General features: G+C 45.8%; 1 protein-coding gene across 3 annotated transcripts in view; it reads left to right on the top strand.

The window, feature by feature from the left end:
- TRIM25 (tripartite motif containing 25) overlaps positions 1-17,972 on the top strand; it is a 461,778-nt gene that overhangs the window by 263,349 nt on the left and 180,457 nt on the right. The window lies entirely within an intron of this gene.

The raw sequence follows: 17,972 nt of genomic DNA, 5'->3' as shown, positions 1-17,972 counted from the left end.
GTGCATTTGAATGCATTCCACTTTCTCTCTTTCTCTCACAGAGTAATGATGACTAATGCATTTATTTATTCTTGCATTGATTATGTAAATTCAGTTTATCTCAGATTACCAAAAAAGAGTGCTGCATCAACAACTTTGTTGTAATTAAAAAAAATGATCACTTTCTGCAGCAAATTCATTGGCTGGTGCAAATATATCAGGCTCAAATCCGAATGTGTTCTGTATCACATTGTCCATTCCACAGCTCTCTAATTCCTAAATGGAACACCCTTAAATCATTTAACAACCTCTTGTTTTATACCCTGAAAAAAGATAGAAAATATGGGGTTTGAGTGAATTTGGGCACAAGAAGTTTGCTCGTGGGACAGTATTCCTAAAATGATCCAGAAACAGCTGTGCCTTTGGAAATTTCTAGGGGTGGGGGTAATTTGCGAAATTCGCTTTCGCGAACGATCGCGAAAATGTCCAAAATCTCCGCGATCACGCGGAAATATCGCAAAGACGCAGATGCTTTTTTCCCCGCCCGTACGCGCTATTTTCTGCGTGATCGCGTTGAAAAATGTCTCGCCAACTTACCCATGAGGTCGCTCATGGGCGCGGCCATCTTGTTTTTACCAGTCCCGCCTGCTCGCGATGCTTACTTCCTGTTCCGGGTCGCGCAATGCATGCTCGCGTCCGTTCGCGGTATGTATTTCCTGTTCGGGAAAGCTTTCACTTGTTCGCGCCACTTTTTGCGTGCTCGGGGATAAAATATCACGCAAACTTGCGCACGTGGTTGCAATGGGCGCGGCCATCTTGTTTTTCACTCTATTGCATGGTTCTTGGGCCTCTTTTTGAATCCTCCCTTTATCTTTGCAATCCTTACTTTCTAGAAACTTTTTTAAAATCTTTTTTACTTATTATTACTCAGACTATTTTCCTGCTTCTATATTTTTGGTTTTTGTCTACTTTTTTTTAGTTTTTTAGGTACTTTTTCACTCTTTTTCTATTCCCTGCTATTTCCTTTACTTACTTTTGTAAATTTTATTACCTTTTCTTTCCCGCCCCGTCTCTCTCTCTCGCCCCAGAACCATGCCAAAGAGTAGGGCTCGCCACAGCCAGAGCCACAACCGCCTTCCACAAGGGGTGCAGGCACGGGCCTTATTTGGGGAGGTGGAGTTGGCTGCACTCATCTTCTTTGTGCAGCGCCACCTCCCCTCAACCCTCGCAGCAGGTGGCAGGCCTGGGTCCGGGTACGGGCTCCGGGAGCGTTGACAGCGCTGGGGGAAGGTGCGCCGGGCAGTGTTCAGCTGCTCTGGGGTACGGCCCACCCAGGCGCAGTTGACGCATCGGTGGTCTGACATCCTGGACCGTGAGGAGGACCTGCTAGGAGTGGAGGTCCCGGGTCTTGGTGAGTAACTATTTTAATTATTACTACTTTGTGTCTGTTCTTCTGCTCTTTGTTCTATATTGCGAATATCTTTTTTTTCTTCCAACCAGCTAGAATGTTGCTGGTTACATTCCAGGTGAATTACGTTTAAAAGTCTTCTATGATTGTTATGACACAGGTGCTCCTCTGCGCTACTACTAATCGTACTTGTTTGCAACTTTGCGTTTGCGCTCGCTTAGCGTGATTATGTAAGAATTTTTTTTTAGAGAAATTAAGTTATGTAATGCTATAGTGACTCTAGTCCTTACGTTGTCCTGTCACTAAGAGATAGAGGCGGATTGATACTTAGGTTTACTTACTTTGTATGAGTTTGTAATTTTTTAGTGGTATGCGTGATGCCCCCTCAGTTACATCATGTGTTGCTGGTACCCCAGTCTTTATTAGAACCTTTTCTAGTTTGTTCAATGGGTTTTGGTAATAGGCTTAGCACTAGCAGAACATCAGCATCAATCAATCAACCCAAAAATTGGTGTATACAAAAAATGTAGTCATGTGTCCTCCATTTGACCATATGCATTGTTGAGGACTAAAAGAAGTGGAAATGCATACTTGACGTACAATTGGCATGCCTGGAATAGGTGGGTTAGGTCGGGTGGTAAGTCGTACTTATGCTTAGTTAGTATTCTGGAATCAGTATGGAAGACTGGATTAGTGTTGATAAATAGGAAGTAGTCGATCCGCGAATCCCTCAATACTATTTGTTGACCAGATGAGATTGGTCAATTTAGTTATTTCAATAGTTGTTTACATAATTGTTTTTTGACCGTTCTTTAAAATTATTTTATTTGTTTGATACCATCCATCAATGTTTGTCTCTTTCCTATATCTTTCCTGTTCAGCACCCAGGGGCAGGCAGACACAGACAGGGAGTAGGACTCAGTCGGCGGGAGAATCTCCAAAACACCAGGACGACACCAACGAGGGCTCCTCTGCTGGAGCCTAGTAAGTCTTCTTGTTTTTAATAATAATTCTTATTCCATAACTTGTACTGCACAATATTTTTCCCAAACTATTGTTTGTTTCCTAAGGCTATTTTTTACCACTAATTATCCTTCGATCTATACTGTTTTGAAAATCTTGTTATCCCTGCCTCTGCTATGATGACTCTCTGTACTACTACTACTATTAGTCTGTCTGTACTGTAGTAGCTAAGCTTACCCAGTTGGCCACTCTTTCATTAAAGGTTGTAAATAAAACTCAGATTCACCAGTAGCTCTAGCCATTGAGTCCAGTCCTTTGGGTCGTCCTCTTGTACTACTTCTCTAGTCTTATTGATCTTGAGTCTTTGTTAATCTTGAGGCCTTGACTATTCACACCAACAAATGCCCAAGCAGATGTATTACTTGTGTAGGGATTTTGCACATACAGACCTTTGCACAAGAATGTAAGATGTTGGTGATGGTAGGTTGGATCTTCCTCACACACCTCACACACCTCAATCAGAAGTTCAGAACCCACCACAATCCCCTGCCCAATTAGTTATAGTAGTGTCTTGTCATAACTATTAGCTCTCTGAACTCTCTCCCCAAGATACAATTTGCTCACTCGTGTAAGTCCACACCAAATACCACCAAGTCTATGCAAGTTCAAAATGTTTATTGACAAGCTCTGCACATTAACATAAACATTGTTACACTTACAGTTGTTAATTAAATCAAGATAACTGAACAGTGGTGGAAGCACCACCATCCCTAGGTAGGAATTTAGTTTATATAAATTTATAACTGAAGATCTGAGTGAAGGGACCTCTCACCTTAGAAGAACCTAGTACAGGTAGTTGTTGCATCATAAGCTCTGCAAAGCTCTAGTTGGTAGAAGGGAATCTTCCGTCTGTAATGCGCACCATTTCATTTTTCGCGTTAGTATATTGCAAGCATTTCTCAGCCGTACCAAGCATTTATGGATAAGCAATATGGACTAACTGTACACCAGAACTTCATAAAAAAGTTGCTTGATAATGTTTTGGTTGACCGCTTGTAGGCAGCGCTTAGACAGTAGCAGTGTGAGGTCATGTGGCCTCAAAGGTGTCTTATACAACAAGCTGCAAGGTAACGTCACATGTGCAAAAATAAAAGACACAAAGGTAAAATGGTTGCATGGCTCGGCTAACTAAGCAAAGGCTAGAATGACCCTAGGGACCATATATAACTACTAGTGTCTACTCAACTACTACCTGATTTGTACTAGTGATGTATGTTATATACTATTAACTCATTTTTCAATCTTGCTACTGACCAATAGGGGGAGGTGTATATGACGCCTAAAAAATGTGTAATGTTTTCTAGGCGCACTAACCACGACCACCATTGCTGGGACCAGCCAAGGAGACATGGAAGGAGAGGATGCGGCAGTAGCCGAGGATACCAATGGATCCCGTGCACAATTCAGCGACGACATCACTGACTTTATCACCCCACACGCCCTCCCCTCCGAGGAATACATTCTACTGGGAGACCTCAACTTTCACCTGGATAACAGCAATGACAGCAACGCCTCCACCCTTCTGGACAATCTCGCCAACATCGGACTCAAACAACTTGTTAATACCCCCACCCACATCGCAGGTCACACACTCGACCCTATCTTCACCTCCAGCAAACATGTCTCCTTCAGTCACACCACAATTCTACATTGGACGGACCACAGCTGCGTTCACTTTATCTACAATAAGACCACAACTCACAACCATCCTCAACCTACTCTACGAAGAAACTGGAACAAAATCACCATCGACCAGATCTCCTCATCGCTGCTTCAAAACCCCCTTGTCCACTCCTCAAACCCCGACCAAGCAGCCATTAACCTCACCCAATGGCTATCCAACAGCGCCGACATCCTAGAACCGTTGAAAAAACGTCAAATCAAACTAGGCAGCAAAAACGCCTCCTGGTTCAACGATGATCTTAAGAAATCGAAGAAACTCTGTCGCTCCCTCGAGAAGGCCTGGAAAAAAGACCCAAACACCAGCACCAAGGACGCCTTCAAAAACGCCACCCGCATACACCACCAACTGATCCGGACTGCAAAGAAAGCCGCATTCAAAGACCGACTAGATAACAACGCCCACAACAGCAAGGAATTATTCAACATCGTCAAAGAGTTTACCAACCCCTCAGCCAACTCCAACGACATCACCCCCTCTCAAGCCCTCTGCGACTCCCTAGCTTCGTTCTTCCACAACAAAATCGCAGACATCCACAACAGCTTTGACAACCAATCCGAAGACCAACCCACTCAACCTTCTGCCGTACCTTCAACCCACTTGAAAATCCTTAACAACTGGAACCCAATCTCCACTGAGGACACCATCCACCTGATGAACTCCATCCACTCAGGATCCCCCACAGACCCATGCCCTCACCACATCTTCAACAAAGCAGATTCCATCATAGCACCACACCTCCGAGACGTCATCAACTGCTCCCTCAACTCCGCCACCTTCCCGGAAAGCTGGAAACACGCCGAACTTAGCGCCCTTCTGAAAAACCCACAGCTGACCCCACCGAACTCAAAAACTACCGCCCCATCTCGCTCCTTCCATTCCCAGCCAAAGTCATCGAGAAAGCTGTCAACAACCAGCTCGCCGCCTTCCTCGAAACCAACAAATCCCTCGACCCCTCACAGTCCGGCTTCCGAGCCAAACACAGCACGGAAACCGCCCTCATCGCCGCAACAGACGACATTCGAACTCTACTGGACAATGGAGACACAGTCGCCCTCATCCTCCTCGACCTCTCCGCAGCCTTCGACACAGTCTGCCATAGCACCCTTCTACAGCGCCTCAGAAACATCGGAATCCAAGGAAAAGCACTGGATTGGATCACCTCGTTCCTCACCGGAAGAACCCAGAGAGTCCGCCTCCCACCATTCAAGTCAGAGGCCACTGAAGTAATCTGCGGCGTACCACAAGGATCCTCACTCAGCCCCACCCTCTTCAATGTATACATGAGCCCCCTCGCAGCCATCGCACGCCAACACAACCTCAACATCATCTCCTACGCTGATGACACCCAACTGATCCTCTCACTCACCAAAGACCCTAACACGGCCAAAACAAACCTACATGAAGGAATGAAAGAAGTAGCCGAGTGGATGAAGCATAGCCGTCTGAAACTGAACTCAGACAAAACAGAAGTCCTTATCTTAGGAACCTCCGCCTGGGATGACTCTTGGTGGCCAGAGGCCCTTGGAAAAGCACCCATCCCGACGGACCACGCAGGGAACCTGGGCGTCATCCTAGACTCCTCACTCTCGATGACCAGACAGGTCAGCGCCGTCTCATCATCTTGCTTCAACATTCTTCGCATGCTCAAAAAAACATTTCGCTGGATCCCCACCGAAACCAGAAAAACGGTCACCCATGCACTGGTTACAAGCCGCCTGGACTACGGAAACACCCTATACGCCGGTACCACCGCAAAACTCCAGAAAAAACTCCAACGCATCCAGAACGCATCAGCCAGACTCATACTAGACAGCCCGCGTAAAGACCACATCTCCAGTCACCTGAAAAAACTCCACTGGCTCCCCGTCAATAAGAGGATTACTTTCCGCCTCCTAACCCACGCACACAAAGCACTTTACGAACTTGGACCCGATTGCCTCAACACACGACTTTCCTTCTACACCCCCCCCCACCAGCTACGATCCTCCAACCAAGCCCTTGCTACCGTACCTCGCATCAATAAAACCACCATGGGAGGTAGATCCTTCTCCTACCTGGCAGCTAAAACCTGGAACTCACTTCCCACTCACCTTCGTCTCACTCAGAACCACCTAGCATTCAGAAAGCAACTTAAAACTTGGATATTTGACAAGTAATCCCCCACCCTTCCTCAAGCGCCTTGAGACCCTCTGGGTATGTAGCGCGCTATATAAATCTTTTTGACTTGACTTGACTTGACTAAATTAATCCTTAACTATTGTTGACATGGGCCCCAATAGGATGGCGGGCAGATTGCCCCCGCCGGGCCGGCGGTAGTCACCGCCGACCCCGCAGGGGCAAACCTCCCGCCATCCCTGTAGAAAAGACCCCGCCATATTACAATGGCTGGGGGGTCCGCAGCAGATGGAAACCGTCCGCCGATTTTCGGCACAGTTGACATGTCGACCGGGCGGAAAAGGTTTCAATATGGTGGTGGTGTCTACTCTGAACACACCGCCAGCCATATAATAATCTGCATTTTAGAATGCCTTTCCGTGGCGGAAAGGCATGCGGAGAATTCTTGGGGTACCCGTTGCGGGCCCCCATTGAGGGTACGTACCTATGCTATGGTACACCTTGCCTTTCCAAAGCACAACGTGGCAGGCTCCGCGCGGGGCTTGTCACGTTGTGCTTGGAAAAGCACAACATGTATTTTTAGCATTGCGGCGGCCGGTGCTTTCGGCACCCCCCACCACAATGTTAAAAATACGGGATATGCCTGCCACTGTGGCGGGCGCATCCTAATTGTCCCCATGGGACCCCCCCTTCCTTTTGGTGGGTGGTCCCTTTTTAGCGTGAGGATGGCGGGCGGACTTTGTCCGCCCGCCATCCGATGTCCTAAGTAAGAGTTGTTGTGAATGTTGGCATAGGGTCGGGAGTATTGAGTAACCAATGGCCTCATCTATTTGTCATTTCAACACCGCTTTCAAAATTTTATCAGATCACCTGGTGTTCAACTAAAAAGTGAAAGACAGGTGGAAGGAAGAATGGGCGACATTTAATAAATGTTATGTACTGTGCTTTATAGTGCTACCATGCCACTATGTGTATAATTAACTTGTCTTGCTGTTTTTCTAAGAGTATATTTTACAATTGTCTTGTTTCTTTTTGATATACAGGTACTCCTTCTAAGGTTGATCGAAGGAGTTGGCCGCCAAGGCACGGCGCTGGAAACTGGAGGCAATACAGAGAGAATACCGGCGGCTGGTGGTCTTGGCAGAGGAGGAAGAGGAGACTGCTGCTGCACTTGATGCCTCCTCCAGTGCCCCGGGCCCCAGCCACCTCCCTCCAGCGGTACGGGCCACCATCTGGCGGCCGCCCGCCGCCCTAGCCGCAACACCATCTCTGGTGCCCCCCACCACTGTTGCTCCTGCTGCTGCACTCTCAAGCGCTGTGTCAAACGTTTAGAGGAGCAAATGCGTGGCGTCCTCCAATCTGCCCCGTTTTTAATTCTTGTTTGGGTGGGTGGGAATTGGGCGTTGGGGATTTTTTAACATTTAGACTTCTATTTCTTAAGGACATTGGTTGGGGTTAGGGAGGGGGTGGGTCAGCTTTTGTGGGTTTCAGTTTTACATAGTTTATTTTTGTTAGGGTAAATTAAATCTTTATTTATACTAGACATGCAATGTTGTTAATGTTTTGTAGGTGGGGTTACTGTTTTACATCACACTGTTTCCTTGCTGGTGCAGGACTGTGTAAGACACAGAGATAGATGCGACACCCCTCACCGATTGAGTTGTCCTACCAGTACTTTCAGTCTCTCTCTTCTAGTCTATGCATTCTTTATCTGGACTCAAAGGGGTGTGTGAATTCATTGAAAACATGTCCAATATTAAGTATGCCTCCCCCAAACTTCTCTTACCTTTGCTTGATGTTTAACTTAGGCTCAGCGATGGCTGCATGGTGAAGATGGTTTCCTTTTTCTAACATGCAATGACTGGGGTGGTGGTGGTGGTAGTAGAGTAGTAGTAGACACTGGCAGGGCAGCAGCATTTGCAAAAAAAGAAAATGAGACGGTCAGTTGCCTTTGAGAGGGTGTTCGAGGAATAGTAGAATGAAGTACAGTACAGAACTTACCGAGCAACAATAATATGCTAAAATATTTTGCAACAAAACATAATGGTGGTGGGGTTAGCCTACTAGACAGAGTTACAAACTATAGTGATGTCTAGTCACTTGAATAGGCCTACAGCGTAACAGTGCTGTGTATGAGGAATGACAACAAATCAAATCAATTAATGATGAGGTATATTCTCCTTTCTTAAATAAAAATCACCTCTAAAATATACTGCTCATGGGTGGGTAAGCAGAAGAAGATCATCGCTCTGCCTTGAAATTGAAGTACTGTCGCTTTTGCCACATCCGCCCCAGCAAGCGTGTGATTAATTATTGGTGTACATTTAATTTAGTCACACCTCAATAAGTCACACAGCCTGGGGGAAGAGGGTTAGGGTTTGTTGAATGCATAGGAGGGGGGTTTGGGGAAAGGTTTGACAGTGAAAAACAGTATTTATGGACAAACAAACAACAATCTTTGAAGACTACCATATCCAATATGTTAAGGGAGAAAAAGGAAATGCATGCATGATGATGATTGATATGGAGACCCGGATTACATACACTTCTTGTTCTGTTGTTCCGGGCTTAATACTTTTACTGATAGCAAATAGAATTTTAAAATATTGGTTGGGATGAATCATAAACAGAGCAAACCTCATGATAATAACAAAAACAAGAAGCATACCGTTGTAAAGATTGTAGACAAAAAAATGCATCCAATTATTTAAAAGAAGATGAAAGTTGATACTGTTACTGTGTTATCCTGGTCAAAAATGGGTACTGGATTTGCATCTCGGCATTCCGACCTCTTGGTCCTCTCGTCCATCAATCTTGGCTGTCGCCGCTCGCCACTGCCCGCCTGGAAAAAAATGTAGATTTATTGGTAAGGTAAGTGTGCATAATGTTCTCCCAAGTATAGGGCAAGGCCCGGCCTGTAATTGTAGATCTCAACACAAAGGGGATATTGAGAAACAAAGTTGAAACAAATGCACAAGTTATGGTGTAGTGCAACACAAGAACACTTTCTGAGGCGGCATGTATGCATCATTCATTTCTACTGTAGTCGTTTTCTGTTTCTAGCATTGACCTTCAACAACAATAGGACAGAGCAGGCCCACAGTGACAGGCCTGATGGCACGTTACTTAGCACATCCTCCATTTAAAGAAGATTTTTTTTAAAGAGTTGGACAAAGGCAAAGCACATATCCATTTCAAACATAGAATTTTACAATTTAAGGTAGTTAATAAAAAGCACTGCAGTCATCCCACCGCTACACTCAACTCCACTTCTACACAGACATTTGGGTATGCTGTGGTTGTTGTTGACGTGTTTACCTTTAGGCTTTTACGCCACGCAGAAACGTCCTCCTGGCTTGCTCATTCCATCAATCATCTCCGATACTGGTACTGACTGACTGTGAAGGTCGGCCTGCAGTAGAAGTAAAATATTGTTATTACACAACAAGAGTAGAACTATTATTGACTTGAGTCACTCTTTAGTGTGTACAGTAAGACTACTAGTACACTTTGACTTCACTTCGTGCACAACAAACAAACAACAGAAACACAAACACCAATCACTCAGAGGCAGGTGTCCAATGCATGCCATTCATTTTTGCATTACCTGTTCCTTCTCATCTTAAGTTAATGGGCCGTCTTTTTTGCCATTATCATGATGGACGGGCTGTTGTCATACTCAGTGCGCAGATTAAGGGCCCTTCCTGTATTCAGTCAAAAGCAATGTATCGAGCTGCAGTAGAAGTACACATTTCTTATTTGCAAGAATGGGAAAATTCACCTTAATTTTAGTGTGTACTGTAGAAAGATGATTAGTGCACAATGACATAACTTCATGCACAAAAAACAACAACAAAATCACTCAGTCTGCGACTCTGCGTCCAATGCGTGGCATCAATCATTACCTGTTCCATCTCATTTTCATGGGCAGTCTCTCTCGGATCTGAAAGGAGGATAGCTATAGTAGTCATCATGTTCCACTTCTTTTGGCGGGACTAGGAAAGTTTTTATTTTTTCTTCTATTTTCCATCATCCAATCATCATGAGGGCAATGGATTTAGGCGGGAGATTCAGTATGATGGTGCGGAGGAGCTGGATTCGGAGGACTGTACTGTCAAATGCAGACACCTCAAAGTTGTATATTGAAATAAGAAGAGCAGAAGACGGTGGTAATGGAATGGATTTTTTGTGATTCACAAGTTTGTAACCGGAACGACAGACACACAAAACTAAGGGAAAAAAAAGGGAGAAAGACAGTAAGTGCAAGCCTAATTGTCAGGGAAGTATAGCTTGTCCTCAAACTCTGGAGGTTCAGCCAGTAGTAGGTAATCATCATGTGACACACTACTTCCGCTGTCCTCCTCATCTTCCTCCCTTGCTTCATGTATTGTGTAATTCGGTGGTATGAAGTGCTGATTCATTTTGATCCTTGTTAACCTCACCAAGTTTTTTGGCGAGAGACTGGTCCGTATCACTGTTACAATGGAACCAGCAGTACTGAAAACACATTCGGAAGAGACACTTGCGACAGGGCAAGCCAGATAGCTTATCGCCAGCCTGCTGAGCACTGGCCATTTAGACCTTTTCCTATACCAATACTGCAATGGGTTTTGATCAATGTACACCTCTCTTGGGTCGTCCAGATAGGCCTTGATCATCCGCTCAATGTTCAGGGGTGCTGCTGCTAACCTTTCTGGCTCTTTTCTCTGTGCAACAGCACTGTGCTTATTAATACCTAACTGTAAATACCAATTGTCTAAAGATTCTACTGGGCCAAATGACCCAGGTATTGTTGCTGTTGACGATGGTGATGGTGAGTGTTGTGATCCAAACGCACTGCCCTCAGCCTCCAAAGTTGCACCTGATGCTGCATGCCCTTCTGCAGTACTTCTTGTGGGTTGTTCTTGCAGGATTTTAATTAACTGCCGTTCATTTTCCAAATTACTCGCTGCCTCAGCTATCCAACTTTTGTAGTGGGCAACATCCAACTCTGAAAAAGTCCCAATTTTGCCCACAGATCCAGAATTGTGGCAGAAATGTAATGTTCTTGTGTCAAAATTTAATTGACTATCCTTGTATTTTCAGCTAAGTGACGGGCTAAGCTCTGCACCAAGTCATAGGCTTCCTTTTTGTCCTCTAACTAAAAGTCTTGAACTATAATGTTTATGCAGTGCACCAAACACGGAACCCTGAAATAGGAACCAAGTCCATGGCCTTAAGTACATTACTGCCATTATCTGTGGCAACAAAACCAATACTAAGCCCTCTTGGGCGCAGCCATTCAGAAACCTTACTGCGAAACTCTTTCAAAATGTTTACAGCAGTATGAGATTTCTCCATGGCGAACATGGCTACAGTTGCAAGTTTCCGAGTAGCTTTGAAAATCTCAGCTGTGTCAACAGCACCTCGTTCAGATAGCTTATCTCTAACCCCCACAAAAGAGACCCAGTGTGCAGGGATGCACATGTAATCTGTTGCTTGGCAACTGGTCCACATGTCTGTTGTCAGGTGGACATTGTGAACAGCACTCTGCTGCAAAGCTTGTCCAACCAATTCCAGCACATCATGATGTAGTGCTGGAACAGCAACTCTTGCGAAATAGGACCGGCTGTGAACCTTCCATTTAGGGCAGATGGCTGACACAAATTCAAGGAAACCCACCCCTTCCACAAATGAAAAAGGGAGAAGGTCCAGTGCTAACATTTTAGCTAGCTTTGGATTTGCACAACAGTGCCGTTGGGTGGTTGCTTTGGAACTGCCCCTCCAGCCTAAGCATGCTCTCAATGGTAGGCTGGATTACTTTCCTTTGTGGTGCTGTTGTTTTCATTAACCCACTTAGGCTCAACAATGCAGTTTGTCTCATTGCGATACTCGGTCACCTTGGTGTCTCAGCCTGACTCTGAGTATGGCTCTTACTGCGGTGCCACTCAGATGTTACTGAGGAGGATGTGGGCGGTACCACTACCCTACTGGGGGCCGGGCTAGAAATGCCTCCCTCTTCTTCACCTTCCACCGCGATAATATCGTCCGCTGATCCTTCATGACCAACTCCAATGGGTTGACTTTTTCTACTTTCTTTTAAGTGAAGTAGGTGATTCTCCCACACGATAGTGTGGTGTATTCTGAGATGACTTGCTTGGCCTCCGGTACCATATTTTTGTACCAAGCTTACCGCGCCGAACACCTGTGCGACAAATGGAGCATTTAGCAACGTTCTCCTCCTTGGTGCTAACAGAAAAGAAGTCCCAAACTGGGGAGGAGAACTTTCTGGCACTGCTGGATGTGCCACTTTCAATACCAGATGAACTGGAGGGTGTGCTTGGAATGTGATGACTCTGTGCAGCTACACTGTGACTTTTGCTACCACTACCTACTGAGATGGTTGAGCTGTATGAAGGTCCTTGCCTGGCCTTGTAAAATATGGCAGGTGGAGGTTGTGGTGGTGTAATCTGTGTTGAGGATATTCGTGCTACATCCCGCTCAGTAGCAGCCTTTCTGGATAGGGTGAGAATGTTGGTCTCCATCCCCTTTGGGCGGGAGTGATGTGCGTGATGACTGGCTTGTCTTCATCAACATCATCCCCCTCTTCTACATCTACGTCCATAAGTTTTTCTGGAACCTTCCTTTTCAGAAGCATTGTCTTGTGGCATGCGTCACTCTCAGACTGAGCTGGTGGTTGCCAAGTGGCATCACGATCATCAGAAGCGGGGCTTGAAGAAGAAGATGATGTACTAACAAGCCTCCTTTTCCTTGATGGTGGTCTGGAAGACAATAGATCTTTCGAAACAGTGGTTTGGTCCACTTTGTCTGCAGGAAGCTCAATTTCCTGAAATGCCCCTACATCAGGAGCAACAACTACTATTGTGGGCTGTTCTTGCGGCTGCTGCTGTTCTTGCAGCTGCTGCTGCTGTTATTGCGGCTGCTGCTGCTGTTCTTGCGGCTGCTGCTGCTGTTCTTGCGGCTGCTGCTGTTCTTGTTGTGGCTGCACACTTATCTGCTGAGTTTCCGCTTGCGTTGATTGTGTACTACTTTGCGATAATGACATTTCAACATCGCTGCTCGTTAGTAGACTGGCTACCTCTGCGACACTCAATGGCTTGGGCCTAGGTTGGTGGGGTTGGCCCGCTGGTGCGGAGGTGCTGCTCCCAGCTTGGTTCCCGGACAATGCTGCTGCAGGCGTACCTTTTTTTTTGACCCAAAAAAAACATTGGCCGGCACACCAGTCGTGGTTAATGGCACTTCATTTTTCTGTTCCTTCTTCTCACCGGCAACTTTCTTGGTACTGGACCTGGTACCTTTCTTTGGGGCCATCTTCTTCAGATGTCAGGCAGGACGCAGATGCACAAGAAGTGGTGGTCATACGTGGACGTGATGCGCAGCAGGACTTCTGTTCTGTCTGGCTGGCAGTACAACGGGTGATGATGACACCTTCTCCTCTGGCTTGTTGTGCACCTAAAAGCAAATAAGCCAGGAGAAGAACATCAGTGAAATGTTGCATTTGTTGTTGTGGTTCAGTTATTTACTACTGTACAACAAAAGATATAGTCTAGCCATTTCTGAGACTTTGTCAACAAGGGCTATGTTATACTACTATGTATACACACAGTACACTCTCAGGAAGGCTAGGCAAGAGAATAAGAACCACCAAAATAAAAGTGTAATGGAAGTGGGGTGGACCCTATTTGCCATTAAAATATTAGAGCATCACATCATTCATGGAGCTGTTGCTGGCAAAGGGGGTGGGTGGATAGATGGAAGCAGTAAGCCAAGAGGAAAACCATGCAGACCTATATGCCAAAAGCAGGACACTACTAGTAACTCCCAACACAAAGAAAGGCCACCAGCCACATGGCCAGGCCCAACAACATCAGAAAGCCCACCACCAAAAAACACACTTCCCAACTCAATCCAATGCCATCCATGCCCTAAATTATGTCTAAATTCAACAAACAACACACAGAAATTCTTGATTAATAAAGTTGTGGCTACCCGCTCTGAGCCTACTGGATGAAAGCAGGCCTGTTGGCAGACAAGGCCAGACAAGCCTGCTGGCCTAGGCTTTGAAATGACCACCAGCCACATGGCCAGGAAAGCCCCCACCAAAAAAACACTTCCCAACTCAATCCAATGCCATCCATGCCCTAAATGATGCCTAAATTCAACAAACAACACACAGAAACACTTGATTAATAAAGCTGTGGCAACCTGCTCTGAGCTAACTGAATGAAAGCAGGCCTGTTGGCAGACAAGGCCAGACAAGCTTGCTGGCCTAGGCTTCAAAATGGCCACCAGCCACATGGCCAGGCCCAACAACAGAAAGCCCACCCCAAATAACACACTTCCCAACTCAATCCAATGCCATCCTGGCCCTAAATCATGCTTGAAAATGAAATACATTAAAAAACCATCAAAGGAACAGTTGCTTCATCATGCACACACACACCCATGAGGCCATGACTAGCTCTGGCCTACTACTGACTACTACTACCCACACATTTAAAAAAAAAAAAGGAATGATAGTTACCAAAATTAAATTGTAGTTGCTACAACTGCAATGCCCCCAATCAAACAGACAAAACAAACACTTACTTGTAAAATATCCAATTCAAAAATCCTCAAATCCAATTGCAATGATGCAGCAGACAAAAAGAGTGATCTTTCCAGCTCAAAATCCAAAGGCAGAATGACCAGGAGATGGACAAAGCACTGGGAGGAGGCTGATGGACAGGAACAGGAAGTTGGAGAATCTGTGGCACTTCCTCCCTCTCCACACCTTTTTAAAAAAGGACTCCTTGCACAAAAAAGGACAGCCAAATGTCAATCTGAGGAGTTTTTTTCATCCAAATTATCATTTGCAAAAGGTTTCATGCTGCCAGAGCTGAAATTCTTCTCAAAATTGAAAATTTTACATGTTCGAGTTCTCGAGCTTCACATTACTTCCGCCGGCGCATCCAAAATGACTTGATCGCGTTCTCTCGCTCCCTGTCGCGTTGGATATGACTTGTTCGGGTTCTCTCGCTCCTTGTCGCGTCAATATGACGTGTCTGCGTCCTCATGCTCTCGCTCGCGGTGGAGAATGACGTGTTCGAGAACTCAATCATCTCATACTCTCGCGGTGCATGATCGCGAGAAGAAAGACGTGATCGCGCGACGAATGACGTTAATGCGGGTGCGAACTCTCGCGAGATAGCGCAAAATGGCTACCACAATCCAACATCTCGTGGAGAACGCGACCGGATCGGGAAAACATGCCGGCGAACACGGGGATTCAAGTAAGGCGATCGCGCGCAAGAATGTATTTTTTTACAGCGCGAGCAAGACAAAAATTTCCGGTAAGATGCGGATTGCGGAAATTTTGACTTTTTCGCGCTCTCCGCGAACGCAAAAATGCCAAATTATCGCAATTTCCGCGATCGGAACGGAATTTGACACCGAGGCCTAAAACCAGAAATAAAAAACTTTATTCTGTACCTTGTTAAGACTGTTGTCGTGCATTTAAACTTTAAGCTTTATTATTTTAGCAACAAAAAATTCTGTATTGGAGGAATTATTGAATTTATAAGTACCAGTAAAAATAAAATAATGATTGAGCAATAAATTCACCCTCTGTAGCATGAAAAAATATATATAACAATGCAGTATCAACACAGACTCTGCAAACAAACAGAACCAATTTCCAGTATCAGCAGAACCAGGTCATTTATATTGGATGTTTTTAATATTTACTGTAACCCGTAAAGGTCCACTTTCATCAAATCAGGTTAAAGCAGATTGGGATTGTAACTGTAAGGTTTGTTAGAGGGAAGACTTTGAAACACGACTGGAAGTCTGTTATTGATCAGCAAATTTATATGTCGAGCCATGTATACCTTTTTGTATGCACCATAGTCTAGACCAGGGGTACTCATAGTACGGCCCGCGGGCCGGTGGCGGCCCGCCTGGCCTTAATTGGCGGCCCGCGGACCCTGTGCATGGATAAACTTGAACGTTAAACAGAGAAGATGGCCGCAGGCGCATACGTTGTGAATACGTATTGAATAGTATTCACAATGTTTGCTCGTGCGGCCATCTTCTTTACTTTTGATTGCCTTTCATTGGACTGCGCCCCTGTGACGTCTGCCCCGGCACTGGCACCGCGCGAAGCACAGGCCCTTTAAAAGTCAGCTGTAACTAGCGCTGTTACAGCTGACTTTTAAAGGAGCTTCCTGTGTCCGTGGTGACGTCGACGGCCCTCTCTGCAGCAGCCCCCTCGCATTGGAGCAGCCGGGATGAATCTTCACCTCCGTCGCGTTCCTTGCAGCAGCCCGGGAGAATCTTCCCGGAAGTCCGCGCTGCCCCCAGCCATGGAGATCTTGACTACCGCCGTAAAGTCTTCTGCTTTGATAGGTCAGTGAACCATAGTCATATTGTGTGAGGGGTGGCAACGGCTCGGGTGAGGGGCACCTCAAGGTCTGAGGCCCGTGCAGGAAGGAGTGTGTTGTGGGGGGCACGGCACCCCTCAGCTTTATTTAGTTACTTGGTTATTTATTTATGCATTGTTCTCTCACGCGTACTTTACCCGAAGGTGTCAGAGGCCTCACAATATGAACAGAGCTGATACATGAGAATACTTACGTGTGAACAAATTACAAAAGCAAACGTTAAGTTGCATGAGGCAATAGTGACAATAGTGAGCAAACAAAATACAAGAGGTAGGAAACGGTGCAATACATGTGTGAAGGTTACAAAAGCGTACAAAGTACACGTCACGGTATAATACTGCAATAAATGGAGGACTTTCAAACACAAGAACAAAGAACAAACGTTACATGAGGCAATGGTGGCACTTGTGCAAGTATGGAAAGCAAACAAAATGTGAGAGGTAGCAGATAGTGTGTTACAAGAGAAAAGTGGTGTGTGCATGTTAGGGGGGCTCTGGGGGGAGACATGCATTTTGGAAGCATCCTTTGTCCTCGGGCCTGCAGGTTACCTACTGGGGGTGGGCGTGGGCTACACCTGAGCTCGAGGGACTGAAAGCATAGGTGCTTAATTTGTGCCGGCACAGCAATGAAGCACGCTGAACAGGGGTCCGAGAAGCAAATAGAAAGTGAGTGGGAGACAAGGGGGGAGAGAAAGAGATACGGGGAGATGCGATGGAAAGGGAGGGGAGGTGACTGGGGAGGGATGGAAAGAGAGGTGAGGGAACGGAATGGAAGTGAAGAAGGGGCAGTGAAATGAAGATGGGGCAGGGACGTGAAGATGAGGCAGGGAAATGAAGATGAGGCAGGGAAGATGGGGCAGGGAAATGAAGATGGGGAAGGGAACCTTAAACTGCAATCCACCTTGGGTGCCCTGATACCTCCAACTCCTGCCGAACCACCTGAACATGTTTCCATGAAGGTGGATTTACCAAAGTGGCAGGGTAGAATGGGTGACATAACTGACATTGACCTCACTTAAATGACATGGATTGAAAAGGGGTGAACACCTGTTTTGCAGTATGTATTGATTTGTTCTTGGGGAAGGACTGGCTTTTGCAGCAGGGACTTAGGTTGAAGGTGTTTGACAATTGCAAGGTTCTGTACTGAAAAACACTGTCATTAAGACCGCCTTACGTCCTTTCCGCATTCCCACAGCCCACGATGTCCCAGACATAATGCCATGATGTGCTCCTCTGCCACCTGCCCTACCCAAAATTATTTTAATTAGAATTCCCTGTGTAAAAGAACAATATGTTTCCTTTTTATTTTTAAGATTTGCATGTCAAATAATACTAGCCAAAAA

The sequence above is a fragment of the Lissotriton vulgaris genome, chromosome 7 (assembly GCF_964263255.1).
Source record: "Lissotriton vulgaris chromosome 7, aLisVul1.2, whole genome shotgun sequence".
Lineage (NCBI taxonomy): Eukaryota > Metazoa > Chordata > Amphibia > Caudata > Salamandridae > Lissotriton > Lissotriton vulgaris.
Note: the sequence above shows the minus strand (reverse complement) of the source record. Positions and strands in the feature narration are given on the sequence as shown.